The following is a 14408-nucleotide window of genomic DNA, read 5'->3' as shown; positions in this document are numbered from 1 at the left end:
AAAGACCGTTAACACCCTCACGTTCCTTTGTGTGTCTGTTATCCTTCGTTGATGCTCTTAACCAATAGCTTTACAAAGAATATTAGGATCAGCTTCGTGGGAAAGCATCTGAAAATGCATTCAGCGGTCACAAAATGAACAAACATCTCAGGATCTGTGAACAAGCTGCAGCTATTCTTTGTCATTACAATCAAAGCACCTGAACTTTACAGTGCGTCCGCAACCGTATAATCCCCGGCCCAGCAGTCGCTGCCGGGGCTCCAGAACAATTTATGGAGCTCACGTAATCCAATGTTGAAGCTTATTGACACTGGAAGCACTGGAAGGTCCAAACACAAACACAATTTATGTTGTTGTTGTTGTTGTTTCACCTCATTGCATTCTGCCTTTAGGTGTGGGGACAATTACAAGGTGCGAGGTGTAATGATATAGCGAACTGGTAAAACTGGTAAGTTTTGTTCATGTGCTCAAAAGAACAACCCCAAATGGTAACACAACAACAGGTGATGCACAAATTCTAGTTTTCTTTGCAGATTTTCAGAAAACATGGTCATAATTTGTGGTACGTTTTAATACAAGCCTCCACATCTGCAACTACACATCTGACAGGTCAGGGCATAATCCCTGACCGCAGCTTTAGCTGGAACAAAAACATCAAATCTAACGTACAGTGCTGTTTTCTGCATATTACAACATTTTTATTATAAGATTAGATCGTTTCCCTCTATGAAAAACCTGAAAGCCGCTCACCTGTTAGCGATTTCTGCGACTCTGTTCTCTCTGCCATCGTCAAAACAGACCTTGGTTGGTTCTCTACTACAACACAGAGATACGACTGTACAGTCCCGGCTAACTGTTTAGCACATTTATTTCCATTTTTTATGAATAATGAATACATTTTCAGGCCGTCATGATCAGCCCTTTCTGATAAAACAGACATGATGCAGTTTTTCGAGTCAAACAGAAGCATGTAGAAATGATTTAGTTGTGTCATGTTGAAGCATTTAAGTGTAATAGACTGAATATTTGTAACATGTTGCAATTGTACGTGTGCTTCTCTCTTTACGGGGGTATTGGTTAAATATTAATACGCACAAACACGTGCAAATTCACACGTCGATGTCAATTCTTCCACAATGTTTGCGGCATGATTATCACTGCTTTTTTTTTCATTTTCATATATGCTGTAATTTGGTTTTGTTCCAGAGCAATAGGATGGATTTGAGGGGTTGTGCGTGTGTGTGTGTGTGTGCACGTACAGAACATCCAAACAGATATTTTCAATGTTTTTTTGTTTGACAAATGCATATATATGTGTCAAAGAGGAGGAGGTGAAAATGAAAAGGAGCTCTTTATTACAGGCTGCATGTGGGAGGAGAAGCCTCCAGTCGGGTGGCTGCAGTCTAATCTACCGTCACCTCCCTCAAACGCCGTGTGCAGCGTTTCCTGCCAATCCAGCGCCCTTGAACTCATGTGAGACGGAGGAGTAAAAAGAAAGGACGAGGTGGGGGGGGGGGAGAAGAGGAGGGGCGGGCAGAAGACTTTTCTCATTAGCATAACTTCAAAAACAGTGACGCTCCAGTCTTAGTAATACATGCGCCTTGAGTCTCCCCGTCTATCACCTCGCACTCTTCAACACTTCTGTTTTGCCACTTGTCACGAGGCAAACAAGACGCGGGTGAGAGGCAGGAAAGGAAGAGGAGTTCATCCTCTTCCTCGCTCTCGTCCTGATGGTTGGTTTATTAAAAAGGCGGCCTTGTGTGTTATCTGTGAGGCAGACCAGTCCTACCAATTAACATTCCAGTACGGTGTTTCTGCAGCCAGCAGAGGACAGGAGGCAGAACTCCCTTCCTCCCCTTATCTGTCCATGTCTCACAAAACAAGCACAAGCTATTAAAAGCACATGAATATAAAATAAAATCACACCGCACATTTACACATTCAAATACAGTTTGCTTAAAAGCAAAACACACCGTGCTAGCTAATCATCCCCCGGACACAATACAAGCCCATTCACCACACACGGACCCGTACATGCGCTATGGAGGGACATGAAAGGACACAGTGTCCACCTGTTGGGTTTCACATGTACAGTACGGGTGTACGATGGACCGGGTGAACACGCAGAGAATCATTCTGCCTGCTTTCAATCCGTTTTTCTCTCTGCTAATAAAGTGTTATTTATAATAATAGCATTTCTCCAAATAATGAATAAGTTCTGCTTGTCACTCCCAATATGATGGATACAGAGATGTAATCTAAAGTCAAAGTGTGTTTGTTTTTTTCAATTATGAAGGATTAAATTAACCAAGGGTGTAAATCGTAGTGACGAACCCGAATCATCATCATCTCTGCAGATGAAATCAGCAGTTTACGCTCCATTTTAGCTCAGTTCTGCTCATCAATACAGATTTATGATCCAAAATCATACCGTTGCTGTTGGTAACAAGTTAAAAAGGGGAATAAGCATTCGTCATGTGGCCAGAAACACAAATGACATGAATGTTGTTGAATGTATAATGAACTATGTAATGGTAAGTAAAATTGGCTTAATGCTGCATACACTGGTGAGTTGTGTATGGTGTAATCTATAGCTGCTGATAGGCTTGCAAATAGGGTTTATTATAATATCAACACTTGTTTATTATAACCTAAATGAAACAACTCAGGGTTAACTGCCATTCTGGATTCGAGCTTTCCTACCCGTCATTTAGTCTCTGCAATACAAAGTGTCTCTGGCAAAAAAATGAGAATCACAACAATTTTTTGGCAAAGTATGTTGCACATATGAGGATTTTGTTGGATTGAATCGGTTCTCTTTTCCCTTTCACTTACAAGCAACGATTATATTAGCAGTCCGACAATGGTGTAAAACAGGAGGCGCTCAAGCCAGTTGGGAAGCAATCAGCAGAGGACAACTTGAATTTCTCTCATTGAGGCTGAATAAGAACAAAGCAATCCTATTAATACAGAGGCGCTGTACGTTCCCAATTTCTCTCCTTTGGCACATAAAGCAAGGATTTGTGTTCAGAGCGCTCATTCATCAGTCTAGTCATTTTTGTAATGACATTCACAAGGAAAACTGTGACATTAAAACAGAATTAGCTGGTCTCTGTACGGCCGTACTATAATACTGAATTCATGTGAAGTGGAGGCTGTGCAGTCGAAAGGGGTCAAAGACTTTGTATAATGAGTTGAACGTGATGGCACATTATGAGAATTTATTTAAAAAATTTAAAAAAGTCTTTTTTCGACTATCTTAAATAATGTTATTTTAAATTGAGAATCACCCAGAGGGCAGAGCACACAAACAGAGTTTCCTCCAACCAAAAAGTGCAGCCAAGAATTGCTGCTACAATGTCAGGAAAACGATTTTCCCCCAAGCTGCTCTGTGAGGGTCGATCCTGCTCAAAACTCATCGCCCCCACAGCAACAACCAGCCAAAACCCACCGAAAGGCCAAGGCGAGGATACAAACACAGACATATACCCAGAGCAGATGCACATGCATTACTTTGTAAAGGAGAAACAAAAAGTGGAGATTAAGTGAAATGTCACAAAAAAAGCACCTCAAACTTCCTGGGCCGCCCGCCTGAATGAAAGCATAAGCTGCACATCGATCTATAATTCTATACCTCCAACTCGCACCGTACCCCTCCCTCTACTGGCGCGTGAGGCATGAAGGGCGCGCACATCACACACAGGAGGATCCCAGATTAGTCACGCTCGCCGGTTCCACCCTCTGCTGCATCACCGTCACGCATCCAAATACCGCCTCAAAAGCCCAACGGCGAGCGCAATGCTGCACCGCCTGCCGTCAGATGCGCGGGAATGAACGGCAAGTGTGCGGCAAATAAGAATTATTTGGGGGGTTTTTTCTGTGTGGAAAGCGGTGAGGCATTTACATGTGTTTCTACAAATGCATATCTTGGTAGATATCTTAAAAAAAAAACAGTTTGCCATGGCCCAAACTAAAGACAGCGGTCTTCCTGGGGTCGTATTATGAGACTTTACTCCCATCATTGTCCCCCCACAAAGCAACAAGCACCCCCCCCCCCAAAAGAGCTCAGGGCACAGTCTACCTCCACTGCAGCTGTAAGCATGAGCTATCACAATCCCACTGCCATTTAGTCCCAAAAGCATTTCCATAGTCTAACGTGGTACCAGTGACAGAGGAGGAGTATATTCCAGGCAGCAGGGTGACCGCGATGCAAATAAACAGGAGCCTCGGTTGAACCCCCCCCCCCCCCCCCCCCCCGAAACTGCAAGCATGTCTGGAGCCTCAGCAAATGTCAGCCTACAGCTCCACTCTCATTTTCTGCTCAGGTCCGACATGCAATCGGCTTAAATCCTCTTTTGCAATGTAGGCGCTTTTGCCCCGGAAGAAGTATAAATGGAAAATGGCGTGTTACAAGTCAGGTTAGTGGTAAATGTAGCCAGGACGAACTTGAAGGCCATTTTCATTACAACCTGTAATTTCCCAGAAAGATTGCAAATTCCAATGTGGACTTGAGTTAAATTGCCGGGCCGCAAAACCCACTTCGGCCGCTGTCTCAACCAATTTGCGGTGCCACATCCGGTCATATGAAGAGCTCTTCTGACTTATTAAAGAGCTCATTAATATGACCGCAGTGGATACAATGGTAAACAGGGGCCTAAGGCTCATTCTAACACTTGTGTCACATGAATCAAAATGAGTAATAAAGACTTCCTCAAGTCACCAGGCTGGATAAGGAGATGCCCCGAATGTCACTTGGTAGCATTTCTTTTGTAAAAGGGTTCTTATTTGTCATCTTAAAAGAAAAATGTAATGTGAAAGGAAAAGTATTATTCGCTTTAATAAATTCTCATCTATCTTAATTATTTTGAAAACAGGAACACACAGATCTCTGTGGTACGTGGCCCACAGACCAAAACACCAGATTATTAAAATTAGTGAGACAGCTTGTAATTCGGGAGGCCTGTTGGCCTTTGGAAAGAGTCTGTGCCACTCAAGGCTGAATCTGCCTCCTCTGCACAATCACAACCACACTCAGGAAAAGTAACTGTTTGACCCATCAGCTGAGGACCAAGACAGAGCTGAGGAATTGTGATTGATATGATAAAAAAAACGAAAGTAAGCAAGCTAGCTGGACCTGATGTATCAGAACCAGACACGTTAAAAGGTTACCGTGTATTTAACAGAAGTAAAGAGTTGAATGGGGACGATGTTATTTCAACGTGTACAAACACACAGCGGCCAACAAGCTATAGAAGACTACAGCATACGTGTCATTTTGACCACTCTGAAAAGTTCAAATGTTGCATGATGCACATTGAATTGACAAAATAATAACCAAAGACAATTAGGGAAGTTGCTCTTAAACCCTGAAAGGATGAGGGTTTAATCACAGAGGCTGTATCCAAGATGTACTTCCATTATTTTATAATGTCCCTTTCTTATTGAAGCTCCAGACGGTTAATTAAACAGATGCCATCTGGGTGGACCAAAGATTCAGGGGAAAAAATGCATTGAAATGAGAAGTGGATGAATAAGTGCACTGCGCCTGTGCTGATGCACTTAACCTTTCCTGACAAGCATTTACTTGGTAAGGGTTACGAGCCGAACCTCTTAATCCCCCGATGTCAACATTATATACAGCGTATCTGAAAGGCCGCTGCAGACGTTTCCCTGAGAACAGTCTGCAGCGGAGAAAGAGAGAGAAAAATCCACATTCAACACTACGATACAAACAGCCGCTGTGTGTCGGCCGGCTCTAAACAAGACGATAAACATCGTATTATTTACTTAATCACCGTGAAAAATTAAATATAATATGGATGGAAGAATAGTGAATTGCTAAAAACAAGATGATTACTAAACATTACCTACCGTGTAAGACGGAGGGATTCAAATCATTTGGATTCTGCGACCACAATCTTTGCAAAGTAAGCGATCTAAGGAAAGGCATAAGATACATTATTTGCACTGGCTATAATTCAAAAAGTTCCCCGGCATCATCCGCCGAATGACTCCCGGTGGTGCAGTAGGGTGCTTCAGTAATTGCACATGTGTCAGTGATTTGGCCCCTTTTTATAGCAATCCACAGATGGCCACTTATTCCCAACTTAGTAAATCATAAAAAGGAGAGGGGAGGAAGGGGGGGGGGGGGGTGTTTTACGGCTTTGGATAGGTAGAAAAACTAATCATGAATCATAAGCAAACTAACAACCATTGTGCTCTCCGCTGAACACTTTTAAAATGCTAGATGGGGGGTGCGGTTCTTTCCCAGCAGCCTTGTTCCCACCAGGAATATCGGAGGAGGCACCATCCGGGTGGGGGGTGGGGAGGGGAGGGTGCTGGAGCCGAGTTAATCTCCCGTAGCGCTGCTTTCAATAAGTGCATGTCAGAGCTTGGCGGTCTTCGCCGTGCTGCAGGACTTTTTTTTTTATTTCTTCAGGTATTTAAATCTTCCTCTCGTGTCAAATCTTAAAGCAGATATCTCATCCGAGGCCGGGCCATAACTCCCGGCGGAGGGGCGTGGAAGCGGCTCTGGTGATGTACTGTTCCCTTCCAGATCCGCCGGCGCGGTGGCTCAGACCCCAAAAAGAGCCCCAAAAAGAGGCAGGAACCAAACACGACCTGCAGCTGGGAATCCAGCTTTTCTTTTTTCTTTTTTTTCAGCTAAACTACACAAATGACCAGCTTCGTCCGCCGGACACAAGATTAACCTCAGGATGAAAAAGGAACGACATAATGGAGCGATTCGGCATTCTTGTAAATCAACGGCTAAAGAGAGTCCTCTTGTCTGAGTGACCAAAGAAAAGGTTGACTGTTCTGCTGAAATGTTCTCTCTCTTTTTTTTCCCCTTTGGAAACAGAGCTTCCGCAAATGGGTTCAACTTCAGTTTACAGCTCCCAGGCAACCGCCATCGGGGCGTGAATTGTTTGTCAGGTGGCGACGAGACTTTTCCTCTTTGAAAGAAGAGACATCAGTTCTTTGGCAGACGGTGAAAGCAACGGCATCCAAGCAAAGGATCTCGGGCTCATGCAGCAGATACTTCCTTTGTACAAAATACAAATGTGCGATATCATTGTGGAGATGGTGTGTTTTGCTCTAAAGGTGTGTTGCATTATCTTTGAATGTACCACACTATAAAATGTGACACCAAAGTTGTGTGTCCCCCCCCCCCCAGTCACTAAACCACATGTTGCATGGTGGAAGGAGCTCTCTGATGACATCAGAGAGCCTTTAAGGCAAACTAAAGACACACCTCTTCAGACATTACCTTGAATGAAAACACTAACAAACTTCAATTGCACTTGTAATGCTTCTTATCTATAGCAAGTTGTAAATTTGCTTATTTGATGAAATTTCACTTTGTTGTATCTTGTTCTTCTGGGTTTGTATCCTTATGGTTGAAATGCACTTATTGTAAGTCGCTTTGGATCAAAGCGTCAGCTACATGACATGTAAAGTAGATGTTAGTCAGGTGAGTTCAGTGGGGACAGTTAACCACAGCACACCTGTTTAAGAAGAGGAAGTACCTCGGGGTTGAGGAGAAAGACCCATGCAAATACCAGAGGCACAACACTTGAGATGCGGCACCTGAAAAAACAGAGAGAATTTGTTTTTACACAAAACGGCGTCGTCCCTGCAGGGAGCCAAGAAAAAAGTCTGGTACATAACTCAGACATACGGATTAAACAAACAAGATATCTCATGTTTGTAGGAGTTAGTCTTTCAAAATACCAGGAATTATGCTGCAAGTGTGGCTTGCAACTTTCCATGAGCTTAGCGATGCCAATGAAAGCAATCAAGTTAATTTAGTTTAGCAGGTTCATTTTATTACTCCTGCCATTAGACAGCGCAAGCTAGTTTTCACTTCATAATTTACCAACATCCTAAAGCTGCCGAGCAACTGCGGCTCGCTGCCCATTTTAGTGGCCCACGAGGATTTAAAGAAAATAAACTAGAAAATGGCTTTGGAATCTCCTTAAATGTTGCACCATATGTACATTTTATTCTCGGGTTGAACACTAGATGCCGGCTGACTTTGCTGAAATGATCTCTGTCCTGACCTCCTGACACCTCAAGACATGTTAAGATTAGACCCAGTTATATCTTACATCTGGATCATATTGTTTTAAAATAGCACTTAAAGGCCTTTAATAGAAACCAAAAAATGGCAATTATTGGCTGTTTTGACTTTTTTTACTTAATTCATATTTCAAGCGAGCAATTCAAACTGTGAATTAACTGCTTTAAATATAGCACAATTAGGACCATATGAAGCAGTCGTTTCCCACATGCGCAGCATTCATGAGAAAAAATAACTGCACTCATTTTCTTCACTTTTAATTTCTATCAGCTCCGTAAAAAAAACTAGAAAACAAAACAGATGAGCTACATTGAAAGAGATTTCACAAATGTTGTATCATCTAATTCAGGTCCCCCTTTTTGCAACTTCTACATAGTAAGATTAATAGTCAAGCATTTTCTGGTGCACTGTTTAGAAAGAAAAGCGCACCAGTGGATTGTAAAAAGCTGTCTTACGATTCCTGGGAGGTTTCTGAGTGAAAGCTTACAGGGGAGCTTGCAAGCGATGGCCTCGTTCATTGCCGTTGTCAGTTTGGCTAGTTCTTTTATGTGGCACCATCTGTGTCAAAGGGTTTTTGTATTTTAGTTTTGTTTTTTATGCTTTATGAAAACGAACAAACAAATTGATTTACACAGCAAGCGAATACAGACTTAAACTTCCTTTGCACGAGCCCCGAGGGCCAGATTAGTTGCAAACAACGGCACCTTGGTACCAATGGATCCAACAATCAGCCGCCCCAGTGGGCTGAGTCGTAACTTGCTACCCATGTTAGTGTAGGAGAGCGGGTATCAGACTGAAAATAGCTGGGAAAAGGATCCCATTGCAGCACTGTTGGGGTTCTGGCATGTAGCTCTGCGGTGTCTAATGGTGGGCGGGGTTCTTTTTGTTAACAGAGCGCTGTGTCTGATGCTCACGTTTCCTTCTGCCCCAAAATCAATGCCTCATGCGGCTGCAAAGGAGCAGCTCGCCATCAGCCGTCGTGTCATCCAAAGCCACTCGAGCATTGCGAGGTCCTTTATTGAGTTAAGGAGTGTATTGTCTCGCAAGGCTAAACTTTAAGGATGAGTGGAAAACATGATTTAGTTTTTACTGACGTGGTCAACACCAAACTCTCCCTAACTGTCCCTCTATTTCTGTCGCATACACACACACACACACACACACACACACACACACACACACACACACACACACAAACACACGCACACACACACAAACACACGCACCATCCATAAATAGAATGGAAAGCAGGCAAGTGGCTGCTGGGAGTGGCTTTTACTGGGAATATGATCGATTAAAAAGCAATTTACTCCCCCCCTGCTCGGGCCCTGCACTCCTAAATCACAGCCCCCAACAGTCCAGATGGAGATCTGAGGGGTCGGAGGAGCCTGCCTCTCCACCGCACACGCACACACAGACACACACACACACACACACACACACACACACGCACGCACGCACACACGAGTCTCCAGCCCCGGTTACAGTCTGGTGGGCACTTGTGAAAGCGACCGGGCAGAAACTTGCAGGCAGTACCTGCTGGTCTAAACTTTGTTCTAACGAACAGGGAATCTGAGAGAGTCCCCCACGGGGGAAACACAAAATACCTGTCGATTCAGTGGGATATTTGCTGGCCACAGACACACTGTCACGCCCAGATATTCTGCTCACGTGTCTGGGCATAGAGGCTGGCTCGGGTGAAGATGACATGGGGAGGGGGTGCGGCGAGATGGCACGCAGGTCATGTTGTAGTGGAGAGATTTTTAAAAAGCTAATGTTATATTTAATATAATTTGCCCTCCCACCCACAGCAACTATGTCCCCATTCCACTGCAAAGCTAAAACCATGAGCACTATTTTGAAGTGCCAGTGGGGGGGGGGTACATTCTTCGTTACCATAGGAACCCAAGTGGTGTCGGTGGTGACTGTGTAGCAGCAAACGACACACAGTCATTTAAAAAAAGGTGTGAATTTACAAAGCCCGCGTTGAAGACATAACGCGAACGGATGGCGAGACAGGGCGCATTCTTGGGTGCCACATTCGCGGCCCCCGATGCGTGCCACGCGAGGCGCGGGGCTCAAAAACCTGCGGCTCGTCTCCGGCCTCTCGAGCAACACTTTCCACGATTATCTCCCCTGTCTGCAGCTCTCGGCTTCGAGGGGGGTGGGGGGTGGGGGGGTGCTCTTGGCTTCAGGACTCTCCAGACATGGCGGATGGAGGTTAATTGATACCGACGGATGACGTAACGTTGGAAGTCCTTTGGCCGGGAGATCTGGCTTCTTTATCAATGACAGCACTCGTCACACACACACACACACACACACACACACACACACACACACACACACACACACATAGACGGACAGCCGGGAGGGAGTCAACAGATGTGATTCTGTCCAGAAGGCTCTTGTTCCCACATGCACATGTGTCAGAGGGCTGATGACTAAATCCATGCCACAATTTGTAAGTGATATCAATGGATTTGTTGATTCTCCGTGACACCAATGTGGCATATTATCGCCTTTACACTTCAAGCTTAAATGTAAGGCAGATGGAAAATGTGTGAATTTAAGGGGATAAAAGTGTGTCGTGTGCCTGTATTTTAAATGGAGCCAGGTAGCTTAGCTAACTATTAAGACTGAAAACAGGGGGAAACAGCTAGCATTGTCCTGTCCAACTGTATCAAAATGAGCGCACACAATACACTGATACAAAAAACTGAACGTACCATCAATACGTTCCGGGTTTCAGAGGGATGGCGCTTCTCGACCATGGCTAAAGTTTTATTGGATTAGTGGATTTAACAACCAGAATTAAAGCCCCTCTGGGAAGACCATCAGAACTTTTGTTCTTTTCACCTGCGCATGCGGGGGTGGGGGGGGCTGGCCGATTGATATTCTCGAGGATTTTAATACTAAAGAACCTCGTCCAAAGCTCGCCTTGATGGAATTGATTTTCCTAAAGAATAATTCAGCTGTGGCATAATGGAAACTTGGGAAAAATGCCTCAAAGGCTGAACCCAATGGGTTTGAAGGTAAAGATGTTCTGGCGGGATTCTCTACGGTGTAAAAATGACTCTCTGGAGACTGTGGATCCAATCTTTTAACCGTAGAACAGATTTAATACAGGTACATCTACGTTTGACCTATTGTCTCCTGCTCCTTCCTCAGACATAAAAAATTCATTTATCCTCAGTGCACCGATTAATAAAAAGCTTATTGCTGACATCGCAGAAAATCCCTGAAACGCTCATTTAATTTTCTGTTCTTAACATAGTTCTTTGTCCATAATTTTCCTGACTCGAAGGGCTTACGAATCCCAACACATGATATAGACATAAACGCACAATTGTGCAAATTACTGCCTTCATTCATTTCGAATCAACCCAACGTGACTAAATGAAAAGTCCTGCTATGTTTATCATTTGACGTTCAATTCTATAAAAAAAAAATGGATACAGGCAAAGAAAGATGTCACTTCCACTCGATGTGGCATTAAAAGCCGCAGTCTTCTATTATAGTTTATGAATTTGCCCGTCGCCAGGCTCTCTCTCACACACACGCACACACACACACACGCACAGCTGTCCCTGACAGAAGCAATGCGTCAGACAATAGTTGCCGAGTCTGCTGCCCGCGACAAAAGATGGAAAAGATGAGGGAAATGGAAATGATGATTCATTCGATTCATATGTTTACTTCTCCGTTTACAGAATGCAAACCCATTAAGTCGAATGTGATGCTCCGTGGAATCATCTTCTTCCACCCTCAGTGCCTATTTTCAGCAGCAAACGCAAAATACAAAGATGATGTTGATGTAAAAGCCTTTATCCATTGACTTGACTTGCATAATCCATACATCCATAGTTGGATTCTGTGTCAGGTCCCAAATATTTTGCACATTCAAAGCATTTCAGTGCATTTATATCATCACCTCACCTCACCTCTCTTTTCACGCCCAACAAAGTAAGACCATATTGCATTTTCCCAATAGAAGTGCAAGCGCCGACCTTTCTGACATCTATTTAAGCCTTGAGCCATAAATCTGAGCCTGGGACCGATCCAGAAGTGGTAAATACCCATGAAGAGGCAGCAGCGATGCAAAGCAACAGAGTTTGTATTCATAGTGGCGTCTTCCAAAGTTGAAGCTGCATAAATAGCCCAAAACTATTACATAAAAGTAAACAGACCGCATTGTGCCAAATCATATGAGCTCTGCACTGCAGCAGGTGGATAAACCGTCAAAGGCTCCTCGGCACATCAACGGATATAACATAATGCGTTTTTTTTTGCCTTTAGTTTGTGGTAGAGAACCGCCGTTGGGATGGAAACGGAAAAGAGAAGTCGATAGGAAAAGGAAAAGAAAGATGCCCGACGTTGACAGGAAATGGGCCAAGCAGCTCCAAGTGAGCCGTGAAGTTTTTGTCTTCAACAAACTGCAGAGGAAACAAACTGCAGAGCAACGTGTGGCACGTGACGTCTGGCTGGAAGAGTCAACACCACGGCACGCCGCTCAGATAACGAGGATCACACCAGCATGGACCCGTTCCATCCCGTACCTGAGCCACTAACAGCCAAGCATCTCCTCACAACAGCCAGGAGAATGATTTAGAATATGCACATGGAGAGGAATGAAGTATACGTTGATACGGATTTCAGCAGAGGTGGATTTCCAGATGTCTTGTCTCTTTTATGGCAGGCTGTCTGTGCTTTATCTAAATCATGCAGGACGGCTCACTCACTCTAAACGAAGCACGCATTGGAAGAAAAAGGTATCCGACTCATTGTTACATTTTTAACAGCTACGATACTAGACGGGTCTGTGCTAGTTGACTGCACAATTTATAGATTTAAGATAAGGTCGCACCAGCGCTTAAGGCATGAATTCAATCCAACGCAATCGTCACGTCACTGCACTGGCGTGCATGGACAAAGTGAGTCCACAGAGAATGTTCAAATCTAGTTAAACCATTTGAAAAAACGTAGCTTACAGAACAAGTCAAAAGTTTGGACACATTTTCTCATTGAATTGAATGAGAAAATGTGTACAAAACAGTACTCTAAGAAGCCCCCAAAACACAACTTTAAATGGAAAGTGGGATTTCAATTCCTTAGTAACAGGATCAGGAAGTTTGAGGAACGCTCGTGTCATTTCGGTCCGGTTGAACAGATGACAAATGATCATCGCGGCTTCAACTTCAAACTGTGTCTCTATCCCGAAAGGAACGTGGACGTTGAACACACTGTTTGAGCTCTTTTTGTTATTCATTGGTGGATATTTTAAAACTCATAACTTGTCAAATACCAACACTGGGACCCCCCAGTACAACGTGGCGGGGACAGCGTGTCCTTACAAACAGAGTGTCTTCCCTTACTTGGAATCCCTGTTCATACTGGTACACGAGTAAAATGCTAATGGCCAGGCCGCTGCATTGCCACCAGCTCAAAGGGTACTCTGTGGTGGCCCGACCTCCATGTTGGAAGTGGCACGGCAAGGAAACAGACCTGATGTGTTGGTTCCTGAGAATCCCCCCCCCCCCCCCCCCGCTGGTAGCCACATGTTTCTCCAGCTCTTCCGTGGCTGATTTGAGGTACGCGATTCATTTGAGCTACAAATCCCGCTGTAGCAACAGGCAGGACATAGAGCCACGTCCTTCGGAAGGAGATTGGTGGCTGGTGAATGCTTCCTGCAGCTTACACGTTTTGTACAATAGCACATTGGAAAGGGGGCGATCACAGTTAGCGCTTTTCCCGGGACATGGATCATAAAAAAGACCGTTATAGGTCTGGTACATCCTCATTCCAGTTTGGAGATGCACATACTGTGGCTAATTTATCATCCTCTCATTTTCTCCAGGCTTTTAAACAACGGGGAAGCAGAACTAAAGTCTGTCACGTGTGACGTACAGCAGAGTGAAGCAGACTTTAAAAACACAGCCCGCTACACTTAATGTAGGACAGAGTAAATTAATAGGTGCTGACAAGCTCGATAATATTTCAGAGGCAACAGATAACGGTTATAATTATCAGCCGCGGTATTAAACAGTCAGGGGAGAGAAAACTCGCGCTATTGGATGCACTATTGGATGCACTATTGTCCGCTTTGCCAAAGCTGTGCCCATCAATTGCAAACCTTGAGGGTTGATGTGAAATTGTGTGGTCTATTACAGTCCAGCGTGAGCAAAAGACCCCGGACTACGGCTCCATGAACCCCTTTTTATCCTGCCAGCTTATTACATCCACGAGAATCTTTTTCCTGAACCCACCGTGTTGCCAGAGAACAACAGCTCAGCTTGAGACGCGCCCCGCAAAGAGCTTGCATTGGATG

At 44.3% G+C, this 14408-nt stretch overlaps 1 protein-coding gene across 13 annotated transcripts in view; it reads right to left on the bottom strand.

Annotated features, from left to right (window-relative positions):
- The window catches only part of arvcfb (ARVCF delta catenin family member b), a 154108-nt gene that overhangs the window by 109393 nt on the left and 30307 nt on the right, over positions 1–14408 (bottom strand). For 2 of the 13 annotated variants that reach the window (XM_062562479.1, XM_062562480.1), the window contains exon 2: positions 7527–7587. The exons of the other annotated variants lie outside the window; for them this stretch is intronic. The gene's annotated coding sequence lies outside the window, so the exon portion shown is untranslated. The remainder of the gene's footprint in view (positions 1–7526; positions 7588–14408) is intronic. 13 annotated transcript variants of the gene reach the window in all.

The sequence above is a fragment of the Pungitius pungitius genome, chromosome 5 (assembly GCF_949316345.1).
Source record: "Pungitius pungitius chromosome 5, fPunPun2.1, whole genome shotgun sequence".
Lineage (NCBI taxonomy): Eukaryota > Metazoa > Chordata > Actinopteri > Perciformes > Gasterosteidae > Pungitius > Pungitius pungitius.
The sequence above is the reverse complement of the archived record's forward strand: the minus strand, read 5'-3'. Positions and strand labels throughout refer to the sequence as shown.